Below are 15,202 nucleotides of genomic sequence, written 5' to 3'. Positions count from 1 at the left end.
TATGTTCTAACATGTTCTTACATGTGAATAAGCTAAAGATTCAAATTCAACAAACCTGCTTCACCCTGGATGAAGGAATGTTAACACTGGAGAGGATTTGCTGTATCTGAAATGTTCTTATCTCCTTCACATGTAACAATTAGAATTTACCAACTACTACCCTTGTGAAAGGTTCCTCTTTTGAAAGAACGCCAAACTTTTAGGTGCCTGCATCTAAATAGTGCTGCCTTCCAGGGGAGACAGTAGAGTTGGGCTGAGATTTTCAAAGCTGTGTAAGGAGCTGACTTGTTTAACTACCATTATCACCAATGAGACTCATGAAAATATTGTTTTTAAATCAGGGCCAGAATATTTCAAAGAACTTAAAAGCAGCAGGTTTAAAAACAAACAAACAAACCCCACCCTCCCAAATGTTGATTAGCTTGGACAAAGCACCATGAATGCAAAGAGCTTCAGCACAATTTTCCCCCTTCAGATAAAGGCAGTGGAATACTGCCTTTTCAAAGGGATGAGTTTCGAAGGGTAGACTCCATTGTAATCTCAACACCAGGCACCTCATAAAATTCTGCTACTGCACACCAATATGCCAGCACAGCAGAGGAGCTGATTTTACAAGATATCTGCTGTCAGATCTCATTTTGAAATAAACAAATGTTTCTGTTTTATGGCAGTGCCTGCCAGCAGGGTTGGTAGAGAGAAGATCCAGTCAGCATTTCTATTCATGCCAAATTTGTCGGGGCTGGAAATCTGAGTATTCACCAATCATGGAAGTCATGATCTTTGTGTGTAAGCTTCTAAACATTTTGGACCGGACTTTGCCTAGTGTAAATCATCATGGGTCCAGTTAACACAATAGAGAACTGCCAATTTACACAAATTGGAGACCCAGACTTTCTTCCCTTTATATTACTTCTTTTATTTTTTCCCCATTTGAAAAGATCATTTCAACAATAAACAAATACATTTGAATTTTTATAAATGAAAAGATGGTGCATAGGCAGCAGATTTGCCAATGACTAAACTTAAAGGCTAGGCACAGACATTCAAAAAGCCTGAGTTGAAATCGATCCAAGTTACGCAGTTTTCTGTAAGCAGTAAAGTTTAGTTTGGTAGCGAACAGAACACACATTTGCCCTTTGGTATGGGGCCACACATCTTAGACTTGATTCTGCCATTTTTAAACCAGTCTTTGTATGTCAAACTTCTGTTCTGTTACAGGTATAGATTGGCTTCCAATCAGTTATGCTGGTAAAAAGAATAATGTCTGTACCTAGCCAAAATGTCTGAAGTTTTGAGCTGTTTGTGCTATTTTTTTAGCCATGGAACTGCACAATAGGTTGTTTTCCCTGTTAATGTTTTTTTCCATCAAAAGGAATAGAATGCCTGCAGTCTTCCTTTTAATGAAACTATAAGTAGCCATTATAATACACAGCCTTCATGTAAAAATATATATTATATTGTAATAATAATGTTCTGCTTAAGGGATAAGTGGCCTGTCAGCAATTTGGCTAATATTGCTTCTGCAGTGTTGACACCTTAATAGGACCTTTACCAGCTGATAAAGCAACACTATTATTCCAGTGTACTATGAATTAGCATTGCCAATGCCACTGTTTCCAATTAGATGATGCAGCATATAATAAAACTAGAGTAAGGTATATCTTGTTAGATATTACTTATGCTGTTATGCCTTTAATTTGTGCTATTAATTTCAACAGGGCTCTGATTAAAGAGGGTTTAAGGCAAGTATGATTAATTGATCCTGTCTATAGTACCTGAATGCAGGGAGCAATGATCCTCTTTTGTTATTGATTGTTACTGATCAGTGACCAGAGAAGGGACAGATCTTTTTTATTTCCTATCAGTGAGTTCACAAACTTGTACCCTGACCTTTTTTGTGCTCCTGCCCTATTTAAAGCTAATTATGGAGTTAATAGGATGGTGATTTAAGAGGGTACTCAGCCAAATGTCACAGTCTAGTTAACACGACTTAATTTACACATGGCACTTCTATGAGTTAAATAGCCTTAAATGTCATCAATCCTTTTATTATATAATAAATCTTCTGAATAACTTAGGGTCATATGCCTGAATTTTTTTTCTGTCATATACTGAAAAAAAAGTTCTTTGAATGACACTTTAGGCCAGGTTCTTAAATGGTGCAAGTGGATTTAGCTCCACTGACATTGATGGAACTAAGCTATATATCCCCACTAAGAACTTGACCTGTCCTATGCCTGAGGCCACAGTCCTGCAGAGACTTATGTGTGTGCTTATCTTTATGTGCACTTACTATGAGGAAATTTCAGACCATAAATCATTGCAGGATCAGACATAAATTTGTCAGGTTTAAAAAAAAATAAAGAAATCTTTCTCCAAGTTTTTTTTTTAATATGCATGTGATAATCTAGGGGTTTTACTGTAATATTTCTGTTTTAAATATGTTCATTTTGTTAGAATGATATGTGCCTCAGTTTACCTCATTAAGTTGTGCACAGGGAATGAAGGGTTAAGTTGCACTACCTACATAGGGGAGGAGACCAGATGGACCCCTAGAATCTACACACTTACATGGCTTAATCTGATCTGCAAAGCTTGAACTGATTTAGAGGTGGATAGACATTCCCTTTACATTTCAGAAATGCAGGCACATGCCTGCAGTGGCTCAGGCTAGAAGCTGGGGGGCACTAGAGTAGCCCTCCCTTCCCTTCTACAATGCTGAGCTGAAGGGATGTGGCCAGGCCCCACAGGACTCTCTGATTAGGGAGGGGTATAAACCCCACTCTACCTGCAGTCCCCCACTTTTCTCCACTCGCTGCTCAAGGGGCAGGAGTGTTGCCAGACCCCAGCCTGGGCTAGCACTCTGAGGAAAGGTTTTGTGTGTGTGTGTGCAGTACATGGATCTGTTGATGGTAATGAGATTTTCAATCTCCCTCTTCCTGCTTCTTCAGGCTGTCTACAAACCTGACAGGGCTGCAAAGCAGCAGGGGGGTGATAAAACCACAGTGTTTATCAGCCCATCAGCAAAACAAGAGCCTCTCTCATTAGTTCAAGCTCTTCTTAAACAACTTTTTCCAAGGAAGGAATGGAGGGACGTTACCAGCTACCTGTTGATTAGCTCCAGAAAGCCCTAAGTGGACACTGCCCTATCTGCCTTGGTCCTGTCTGCCTTACAGAGACATCTCTCAATATTCGCTAGCATACCACATGCCTAGGGTCCCTACGGCTGGGGTCCATGCTGTGGGAGATGGGAGGGAGGGAGCGGGGCTCCCTTTGTGAGCAGTGAGAGAAGCCAGGCAGACCCTGCTGTGCCTGCAGTCTCCCCCGGAGCTCTGGCTAGGGAGGAGTGGGTAAGGGTCAGCCTGTTCTCTGGAGCAGAGAGCCCTGCCTAGGGCTGTAAAGCATTTGGGATGCTAGGGGATTCTGATTTAACTTAAACCAGGAAGGGGTCTGGGACAGACATTGCATAAACCAGTTGGACCCAAATCACAGATTCATAGATTCATAGATGTTAGGGTCGGAAGGGACCTCAATAGATCATCGAGTCTGACCCCCTGCATAGGCAGGAAAGAGTGCTGGGTCTAGATGACCCCAGCTAGATGGTTATCTAACCTCCTCTTGAAGACCCCCAGGGTAGGAGAGAGCAACACGTCCCTTGGGAGCCCATTCCAGACCTTGGCCACTCGAACTGTGAAGAAGTTCCTCCTAAAGTCCAGTCTAAATCTGCTCTCTGCTAGCTTGTGGCCATTATTTCTTGTAACCCCCGGGGGCGCCTTGGTGAATAAATACTCACCAATTCCCTTCTGTGCCCCCGTGATGAACTTATAGGCAGCCACAAGGTTGCCTTTCAACCTTCTCTTGCGGAGGCTGAAAAGGTCCAGTTTCTCTAGTCTCTCCTCGTAGGGCTTGGTCTGCAGGCCCTTAACCATATGAGTGGCCCTTCTCTGGACCCTCTCCAGGTTATCCGCATCCCTCTTGAATTGAGGAACAACGAAACAATTGCAGAAACAATTGGTGACAGACAGGGGGGACAAGGCTGAACTCCTCAATGAGTTCTTTGCCTCAGTGTTCCTAAGTGAGGGGCACGACAAGTCTCTCACTGGGGTTGTAGAGAGGCAGCAGCAAGGCGCCAGACTTCCATATGTAGATCCTGAGGTGGTGCAGAGTCATTTGGAAGAACTGGATGCCTTTAAATCGGCAGGCCCGGATGGGCTCCATCCGAGGGTGCTGAAGGCACTGGCTGACATCATTGCAGAGCCACTGGCGGGAATATTCGAACGCTCGTGGCGCACGGGCCAAGTCCCGGAGGACTGGAAAAGGGCTAACGTGGTCCCCATTTTCAAGAAGGGGAGGAAGGAGGACCCAGGCAACTATAGGCCAGTCAGTCTCACCTCCATCCTTGGTAAAGTCTTTGAAAAAATTATCAAGGCTCACATTTGTGAGAGCCCGGCAGGGCAAATTATGCTGAGGGGAAACCAGCACGGGTTTGTGGCGGGCAGATCGTGCCTGACCAATCTAGTCTCTTTCTATGACCAGGTTACGAAATGCCTGGACACAGGAGGAGGGGTGGATGTCGTACACTTAGACTTCAGGAAGGCCTTCGATACGGTATCCCACCCCATACTGGTGAACAAATTAAGAGGCTGTGATGTGGATGACTGCACAGTCTGGTGGGTGGCGAATTGGCTAGAGGGTCGCACCCAAAGAGTCGTGGTGGATGGGTCGGTCTCGACCTGGAAGGGTGTGGGCAGTGGGGTCCGGCAGGGCTCGGTCCTTGGACCGATACTCTTTAATGTCTTCATCAGCGACTTGGACGAGGGAGTCAAATGTACTCTGTCCAAGTTTGCAGATGACACAAAGCTATGGGGGGAAGCGGACACGCCGGAGGGTAGGGAACAGCTGCAGGCAGACCTGGATAGGTTGGACAAGTGGGCAGAAAACAACAGGATGCAGTTCAACAAGGAGAAATGCAAAGTGCTGCACCTAGGGAGGAAAAATGTCCAGCACACCTACAGCCTAGGGAATGACCTGCTGGGTGGCACAGAGGTGGAAAGGGATCTTGGAGTCCTAGTGGACTCCAAGATGAACATGAGCCGGCAGTGTGACGAAGCCATCAGAAAAGCCAATGGCATTTTATCGTGCATCAGCAGATGTATGATGAATAGGTCCAGGGAGGTGATACTTCCCCTCTATAGGGCGCTGGTCAGACCGCAGTTGGAGTACTGTGTGCAATTCTGGGCACCACACTTCAAGAAGGATGCGGATAACCTGGAGAGGGTCCAGAGAAGGGCAACTCATATGGTCAAGGGCCTGCAGACCAAGCCCTACGAGGAGAGACTAGAGAAACTGGACCTTTTCAGCCTCCGCAAGAGAAGGTTGAGAGGCGACCTTGTGGCTGCCTTTAAGTTCATCACGGGGGCACAGAAGGGAATTGGTGAGGATTTATTCACCAAGGCGCCCCTGGGGGTTACAAGAAACAATGGCCACGAGCTAGCAGAGAGCAGATTTAGATTGGACATTAGGAAGAACTTCTTCACAGTTCGAGTGGCCAAGGTCTGGAACGGGCTCCCAAGGGAGGTGGTGCTCTCCCCTACCCTGGGGGTCTTCAAGAGGAGGTTAGATGAGTATCTAGCTGGGGTCATCTAGACCCAGCACTCTTTCCTGCTTATGCAGGGGGTCGGACTCGATGATCTATCGAGGTCCCTTCCGACCCTAACATCTATGAATCTATGAATCTAGGAGTTCAGCCTTGCCCCCCCTGTCCGTCACCAATTGTTTCTGCACATTTAGCTGGGGTCCTATTCCTCCCTGGGCCTTCCTTTTATACCCTATATATCTAAAAAACAATTTCTTGTTGTCCTTTACTTGGGATGCCATCCTCAGCTCCATGGTAGCTTTGGCCCGTATAACTGCCTCCCTACAAGCACGAGCAGAGGAGGTATATTCGTCTTTGGTGATCTCTCCTTGTTTCCACTTTTTATGTGCTCCCCTTTTGGCCCTTAGGCTGCCCTGGATTTCTGCGGTCAGCCAGGGAAGCCTCCTGGCCCCTTTCCCTCTTTCACCTCGCATGGGGATCGTCTTGCTTTGTGCCCGAAGGATCGTTTCCTTAAGGCACAGCCACCCTTCTTGGGCTCCCATCACTTCAAAACTCCTACTCTGCAGTGCGTCCTTGCCTAATTGCCTGGGTTCATTTAAATCAGCTTTCCTAAAGTCTAGTACTTTCACCCTACTAGTTACCTTACCCACTCGACGTCTTATGGTGAATTCTATTATTAGGTGATCACTGTCCCCCAGATGGCTACCAATCTGTAGGTCCCCTACCATGTCATCCCCCATTGCCAATACCAGATCCAGTATGGCATTCCCCCTAGTGGGACCATGTACCTCCTATATCAGGTGGAGGTCCTGTACACAGGTTAGAAACCTGTGTGAGCGGTGGGACTTTGCCGTCTGTGTCTCCCAGCAGATGTCTGGGTAGTTTAGGTCCCCCATGACTACCGCCTCTTAAGCTTTTATGGTCTCTGAGAGCTGCCTCAGGAGCCCTTCATCTATTTCTTCCCCTTGATGTGGGGGTCTGTAGCAGACCACTACCACCAAATCCCTTTCTCCTTGCCCCACATGTAGCCTAATCCACAATCCTTCTACTTCCTCATCCTTGGATTCCATCTTGATGAGGGTTGACGTATATTGCTCATTGACATAGAGCGCAACCCCTCCCCCTTTTTTCCCCACCCTGTCCTTTCTGTACAATCTATAACCCTCAATATGTACTGCCCAGTTGTGGGACGAATCCCACCAGGTTTCCGTTAGCCCTACTAAGTCATAGGTGTTTTGTGCAGTTCAGTGTTTTGTGCAGAAATCAGTTCAGTCTGATGCTACATTCAACCAGGTTTAACTTTTCTATGGTCTGTTACATGTTTAAACCACTTTCTGATCACTTAAAATGGTTTATGTGTAATGTCTATCGCTAAGGCTGGGGACAGACATTCAGAAAGCCTGAGCCTGAATTGATTCAATCTTTGCAGGTTAGTCTAACCTGACTAGGCTGAATCAGACTGTAACCACACAGAAGTCCCAGAAATACAGGTATATGCCTTCAGTGGCTCAGACTAGAAGCCAGGGGGCACTACAGCAGCCCTCCCTTCCCTTCGAAAGTGCTGAGCAGAGGGGGGCGTGGCCAAGCCACAGCAGGACACTCTAATTAGGGAGGCCACCCCCACACACACACTTTTGACCAGCCCAGCAGGTAATTGATAACACTGTTTATCACCCCTAACTAAAGTGCTTATCATCCCATTAAGAAAACAACAAAGGGACATTACCAGCTACCTGTTGATTCTGCCTTTTCCCCACATCTGCCACAGCATGGACTATAGCCAGCATGTGGTCTGCTAGCTAATGCTGAGAGGTGTCTGTGTAAGGCAGAGGGGATGGGGACAGGGCGGGGAGAGGGAAGCAGGGGGAAGCCAGGCAGACGCCTGCAGTCTCTGCTGAGCTCTAGCCAGGGAGCAGAGGGAAGGGGCCAGCCCTGTTGTGGAGCAGAGATCCCAGCCCAGAGAGCATTCCAGGATGTTGGGGGAATCTGGTTTAACTTAAACCAACAAGGGGTCTGGGACAGGCATTGCATAAACTTGTTTGACCCAAATCAGGTACATCTGATCCTACATTCAAGCAGGTTTATCTCAAACTGGTTTCAGCTATTTTCAGACTGATTTATGTGCACTTAACTTCCATTCTGTTACAGTTTTAAACCAGTTTCTGATCACTTAAACTAGTGAATGTGTAATGTCTGTCCCTAGCCTTGGAAAACAAGCTGACCAAGAGTTTTGTCAGCTCCTGGCTAAATAAAAGACTGAAGACAGAAAACAGGGGAGTGACTTTGAGTTGTGTAAGCTGAAGGATTAGAAAGCGAACCATTGAGTTAATTTTTGGGGTACTCAGGTCTGTGTGAATGAACTGGGGACAGAAGGGGCAGTGGATCTTTGGATGGGTGGACTTTGTCCCAGTAAACCTCTTTATTCCAGAGAAGCTCTCTGCTTTGCTGCTTGCAGCTTTGGGTTCTTCTCCCCAGTAGAGATCAAGTCCCTCTCTCAGGAGTTTAACTGGAAGCTAACTCCTTGAGTCAGGGTCATGGAAAAGCAGGGAGGGTGAGGAACTGAAAGGCCAGGATCTAAGTGGGAATATGCCAGTTGCCAGGTCCCCGACTACTTTAGAAGCCATGCCTTGATTAAATTTAGGGGGACACTCTCAGAAACCAGGCAGGCCACAGTAGTCCTGAGCAAGCAGCCTGCTAGGGACATCTTTGATAGTGGGGTCAACTTATAATTGAAATAGTATGATAAATGCACTGAAGCCTCATTAAGAACAAGACATTTTGGGTGCAGATTAGACACATGCATCTCTTTGATTCTGGGTTGCTACATAGTTTGAAGCACCCCTCAGATTGTTCTGTAGCACACAGAGCCTGTCCTAGGAGCTGATATTGCTGGAAGGCATAGGGGAGGAGGGGTGACCAACTATTCTTCATGAACAAGGAGGGAAAGTGACATGGAACCAGCAAAACCAAGACTATGCCACGTGGTGATTCCACGATCTAGGGCACTCCTTCTGTGTGCTAAGGGGCTGTGGCATAGTGGAAAAGCTGTCCCTCACTGTAAATTGCCAGCATTAAATAAGCTGTTCCAGGAACTATTTCCTGTTAAAAAATTATACCTAATGGATCAGTTAAGAGTACACAGGTTCATGCTTTACCATCAATCTGTAAATGTCCGGCCAGAATCCTTTCTGTAGGCTGTTTGTACTGGTCTTAGTGACAATAAGTTACTGAAGATCTGGCACTGAGGATGAACAATTACTTGCTAGGTTACCTTTTTCTGTGTTATTTGTCTGTGTTACATTTCAAATACCAAAAAAGGGTTTTATTTCCACAAACAGAATCAAGTGTTTCCCCAAATAATGTTATTCCCCAGGATTGCATATAACACAGAAAACAATTATTTTTTTATTTTTTTTTAGTAATTGTCTGCTTAGTTGCATGTTCTCCTCTAATGTCATTTCTATAACTTGTGGTCTAAGCAACAACCCACAGGGTGAATGGGCTATAGAATACACATGAATAGGGGAATGACCCTGGTTTTCAGAGGCATTGGGCATGTCTATATGTGCAATTAATGCACCTGAATTTTCTATGCAGAAAATTCAGGTGCATTAACCTGTGACCCTGCACACTTCTGAACATGAACATCTGAGCAGTTCACTCCAGGGCTGTTCCTGCCCTGTTCTGTCCCCCTTCAGCAGCCAGAAGGAGCTGCAGGCTCCCCTGGGTGACAGCCCTGGTATGGCAGGAGGCATGGGGGCTGGTTCCAATCTCTACAGGATGGGGGAGAGCTGTCCTGGCTTTTGGGTCCTGATCTCCACGTGGCTGGGAGGCAGAGTCCCTCCCAGCTGAGACAGCTCTCCCCACCTGCTGTGGCCTCCTGCTGCCTAGGCTGAACAGGAGCAATTTTCTCTCAGTCAGCATTTACGCATGTGCTTTGGTACATTAGTTTAATGCGTCGATTTCTGGTACCTGTATCTATAGGTATTAGAAAATGGCACATTAGACTAATCTACTGCATAGTAATTGCTGCACACACATAGATGGTGATGCTTTAATGCACATTAGATTAGTCTAATGCACAATAAAGTGTCTTGTGTAGATGCACCCATTGAGTATTGAGTGCAGTGGGAAGACTAGTAAATTCAGCCCTTGACCACTGGATAAGATTTTACAAAGCACAAACCAGTGGCCTAATCTTGTTTGTACTGAAGTGGGGTAAAACTCCCATAGACGTTATGAAAGCATAGTTAGAACAGGAACAGGCTTCCTGCAGAGGTGGTGCAGTTATCCACCCTGGTGATCTTCAAAAAACATCTTGACACCCATCTTGCTAGGGTCAGCTGGCCCCAGAAGTCTTTCCTGCCCAAGTGCAACGGGGCTGGACCCGATTATCAATAAGGTCCCTTCCAGCCCCAACAACTATGTTAAGCAATGTTAAATTGTAGGTATTTTGGAAAATCTCACCTGAGCCATAGTGGGATTGCACAAATATTTTGGATTCATCCAAATATTGATGAGCAAGATTCCAGAGTCTTTTCTGTTGGTATCAATGGAGGTATTGTAGCTAGTTGTAGAGTTTTATAAATATCATCTTCTCCACAGCCAAGTGATCCATTTGCATTGTGTCTTGCAAAGCTGTTAAATATACATGTATCATTATGCCTGGGAGTTGCCTTCCAGCAGCAGATTATGTGTTATATAATTTAGAATGGTTTCAGTGGTCTGATGGTGAATCTTACACTAGTAAAGGGAAGCAGTTGGCTGGCTGACTGACTCATGACCCCAGGCCAGGATATCATTTTAACGTATTTTAACAGAGTGAGCTTATGTTTCAGGAAGGCTCCTGTGGGAACATCAAAGAAGAGTAGAGTATTTCCTTGGCTCTGAGGCTGCACTCTGCTCCAAACAGGCAAATCCCATGAATTTAAGCAGGGTTCCACATAACTGCAGAAATATGCCTTCCTGTCCATGATTGCAGGACTTGGAGAAGACCCATGTCTGATGTCCCTCTATACCAATATGGTCTTACAGCAGTATCTTTGTGACCCCCAACTAAAATCAGGGCCCCATTCCACATACAAGCAGTAAGAGGCAAAACCTGCCCTGAAGAGCTTCCATTCCAAGCAGACAAGATGGAGCTAGCACAGGGAGCAGAATGACAGGCTGATGGTTGCACAACAGAATAGTGACATAAGTTGCTAGGGCCCTACACACTTGACTACTCAGCTTCTTCCCAATGAGGGCCATGTGGCACATTATACCTAGGACGTGTTAACTGCACTTAAAACATGAGAGTCCATGTGTTCAAGCAATAAAATGTGCTAAGCGTGATCATATAGTCACAGAGTTAGGACTTGTCACTGGAAGAGTATCTCCAGAGCATATTAAGTAACACATGTTCATGTATCAAGGGATTGCTCCAGGGAGATAATAGGAGCACAGCACATGCAACTGATTGACAGTCCCAGATTTGACACTGCACCAGAGTTGGTTCAAGACTCTGGTGCAGTGCTGAGCCGGGTACTGACAATCAGTGATCAGTGCATAAGAGACAGTATTAGAGCACGTAGTAAACATTACCGTGCAACTGTTCAGAGCATGTTTTAACTTTTAATAATCAGGATTGGGGCAGGGACTGTGGTGACTTCTCACTAGCAGAGCTGTAAACAGGACTCAGATTTCATACCCTACCCATTAAATGCAGATCTCTGGTGCCCTGCTGGTTGAACTCAGACTGTCCTTTCTGACTACACACATCTCTAAAGGAGGAATGTTTTTACCTCTGTTTTTTTGTTTGTTCCATGCACCAAGTCCCAGTAATGTATGCTGAGAATTTGCCACCTCTGTGTCTCAATGCACCAAACCAATCCATTTCAACCATGGTCCCCTGTGCTGTGCCATCTCCCAAGCCTGCATTTTGAACTCCAACATGTAGTAGCTGATCTCAGAAAAGCTCTGAGGAACATATTTTTTCCTTTGACCACTGATTCTCCCCATAGGTTTTATTTTAATTCTTCCTCTTTTTCTCTGATTTAGCTGTTGTTACCTCCCAGGTAATTTCTACAAATTGTAATGAACTAATTTTGCTACCTATTTAAAGCTTTCAGAGAGACACTGTACACTTCTGGCTTGAGTTTCATAAATATTAATAGTGTGCTATTATGCCCCAGCATGGTAAAACATTACTAAATGTTTTATACAAACCATTTTATAACTTCATGCAGAAGCAAAGCAATGAAAAAAAACAGTGACATTTTTAGAACATAATTTTTAGAACATGATATTGCCATGTAACAGCCAGTCTCTTAGCATTGAAACAGAGGTGTTTTCCCTTCATGTTCTCACAGCACAGTTACAGCTAGTGTATAGGTATTGCATTCAGCAGTGTATTAATTTGAGTGAAGGGAGATGGCTCATTGGAAATGAAAGGGGTGGTTTTGAAGTCATTCTTCTTTGTTTGCTTGTTTCCTTGAACTTTTTATGTTTTCGAAAAGCACGCTACAGTAGCATCCCAGTCAAAAACAAAAGAAGTGCGTGCTTTCAGTGCCCTACATGTGCAAGTGCAGTCACTCCTAAGCAATGGATTAACCCTTCTTAGTAATACCTCATCAAAGATTTAGTTAATCATGCATTTTTAAGGCTATTGCAGCTGAATTTCATTTGTAAAGGAGCAATTTGGGGTTTAAATGTGTTTCTGTTTCCCTCTGTCTTTTCTTCTCTGCATTTTATGAACAAACAGTATTCCTTCCTTTAACCTCTGATTTTACAGGTGTGAGAGACTAAAATGAGATGCTATATTTTACAGGTGTGAGAGACTAAAATGAGATGATATATTTGTGGTGTGCTGTTGTTTCTTACAGTGTATGGTGTTTTCAGGGTACTTAATAGTATGATGATTTGTATTGCAATGTATTCACATTCCAGCCTCTGCTTAAGCTGATGGCACAGGCTTCCAATCTGTATTTAAGGAACACTGTCAGTGGAAGTGTGGAGTAAGTACAGACTGCAGGATTAGGGCTGTCCCAGTTTGACTGTTTTCATTTGCATTTGTATAGTCCCTTCCACAAATGTAGATCTCCCTTCAGCTCTCTGAAACAAGTTGGGATGCTCTGTAGGCATGGTCCCAGTTATCATAGTGTTTCCTATTACAGAAATAGTTTGCCTTGCATCAGTAATACACTGAGCAAAGGAGAAGACAAGGAGAGCATCAGAATGATCATTTTCTCATCCCATTCCCATACCCATCCAAAAGTACAAGCCTCTCGAAATTTAACACTGCCATACTTACACTGACCCAGCCCCATCTTCAGCAATGGAAATCGCCCACTTCAGCAGGGTTTCTTTGGGAGCATGGTTCTCCTGGAAGGCAGTTTGATGGTAAATATTGGGGTGTCCATGGAGTTGATGGCCAAAGTTTTTTTTTCTCCTGTGAGGACCAATCCTGTTCACAAATGACCAAGAGGAAACTCCATCAGTAAAATCCTATTTTCTGCCTGTTATGCACATACATAGGGTTGTGATGTGACCTCATTCTTACATCCCTTGTCTACATTTTCCTACTTTATTATTACTGTGAAGAAGTATAGCAGCATAATAAATCCAGCTATTTTGGTTTCTCAGGGAGCTGAACAGTCTGGGAGAGGTTGAAATATTTTCCTCTAAAAGGCTTTTAAACACTCTTAAGTGTGTCAGTTTTCATGCCTTACCATGTAATGAGGTAGAGAAAATGAAGGATTCTAGCGCAGGCTATGATGAAAAGCTTTGTGTTTATCGCCTCACCATTGACATTGATTAAGCTATGCACAGGTGAGCTGACTGCATTCCATATTACTGTTCTAAATCTGCACCACCTGTCAGCAGAATTAAACCTGATAGATCCTTTTAACACCAAGAGACACCCATGGCAGATTGGCATCCTGCCCTCTCCCTCTTGGAACAGCTTCACAATGGCAAACATTTTCTTTTTAAGGTTTTTTTTTGTAGCAGTAAAAATGAACAATGGCCTCCTTTGCTTTGATGCCATACAGGATTTGCAGAGATGGTCTGAATATGTTCAGTGAGGGTTCAGTGATTTTAAGCAAGGTACATTAACTGAGAGGTTGTCTCAGTGCAGCAGCTGGTCCTGGTGAGGATGGAGCTGAGCATACCTCACCTACTTGAGTCACAGACATGTTGCAGACACAGAAATTTACCAATAAGACTGCTTCAGGCCTGTCCTCAGTAGCTGCTTTCAGGATACTAGTAAGTCCATGTATCCTGATAGAATTAGCCTGTATCTGATTCTGGAGCAGGGATGGGAAAAATATGGCCTACAGTCCAGATCCAGCCCACCAAATGATTCTATCTGACCTGCAACTGCCCCTCTGAAAGAGATTTCAATATAGCCTGCAGCTGCCCCTCTGAAAACTGGCCTCTCTCTTCAGGGCAAAGAGGTACCAGCTGCAGCAGCAGCAGCTTCAAATATAGTGGTCAGGCAGCCTCCCCCCTTCCTGCCCCACATGGAGGGTGAGCCTGTGGTGTTGCACTGTTTGTCCTGCCTGTCTCTTCAGGCCATCCCCTATGACTGGCATGACCACAGAGGCTGACCTTGCAGGTATGGGCCAGGCGGGGAAGTGTAGCTGTAGCTGCAGCTGTAGCAGTGGCTCTGTGCAACAGAACTAAGGTGCAAGTCCCTGCAAGGAACTAGGGGCAGCGTATACAGCTGGGCAGGTCTAGGCCAGGGATGGGCCTGAGCTGTCCCTGCAGAGAGCTGGCCCCCATCCCACCCCACCCCACCAATGGGCCACACCCTCAACTGCAACCTAATGGCACAGCTGGATAGGGACTGGGGAGTGGCCGGGGGTACTGTCTGGGTCCACAACAGAGGTGGGATGTGTCAGGGACTATGCCTGGGAGCCCCATGGGACTGTTGCTGTCTGACTGGGGTGTGAGTGTCACTGCTTGGCCAGAACCCCTGGCAGGTACAGCTCCCTGAGCTGTGAAGGGGCTTCCCAGGCACTGCCACCACAACAGCAGGGGCTGGACAGCAGGCAAAGCAGGGAGCCTGTTTGGGACCAGATCCCTAGACAGATGTGTGGACTGCGAGCAGGTGGCAGGGTAGGCACCTGCAGCCACATCATTTGCAGAGACCCCCCAGACCTGTGGAGGTCCATTCCAGTCCTACTTCTCTACGATTTTATGAAGATGCATCCCAGTCCTGGTCTCTGGGCTGCAGAGGCAGCAGTCTGGGGTGAAGGGCTCTTCATGGAGCTGCTTGGCAGCGGGGGGGTAACACTAGAAGGGGTTTCTTCGTTTGCCCTTGGTCACTGCTGCCCCCAGGGTCTGATTGTTCAGGATTATGAATGGACTTGAAGGCCACAGCTGGACAGGAAAGCAAGCATTGAAAGGCCAGAAAGCTCTGTTTGCCCCCCATGCCCAGGCTTAATAAACACAGATGCCCCTTTCCCACAAGAGCATGGCTTCTGCAGCATCTTTAGAGCATAAGACTGGCCCAGACCCCACATCCCTCTTGCCCAGGCTCCTTTGCCCCGCAGGAACTGGGGGCAAAGGCTGACAGGGAAAAAGAATGGGGTCTGACTGGTAGGTATTAGTTACGGTTAACTA

Source organism: Alligator mississippiensis, chromosome 3 (genome assembly GCF_030867095.1).
Source record: "Alligator mississippiensis isolate rAllMis1 chromosome 3, rAllMis1, whole genome shotgun sequence".
In the NCBI taxonomy this organism is placed as follows: Eukaryota; Metazoa; Chordata; order Crocodylia; family Alligatoridae; genus Alligator; species Alligator mississippiensis.
The sequence above is the reverse complement of the archived record's forward strand: the minus strand, read 5'-3'. Positions refer to the sequence as shown.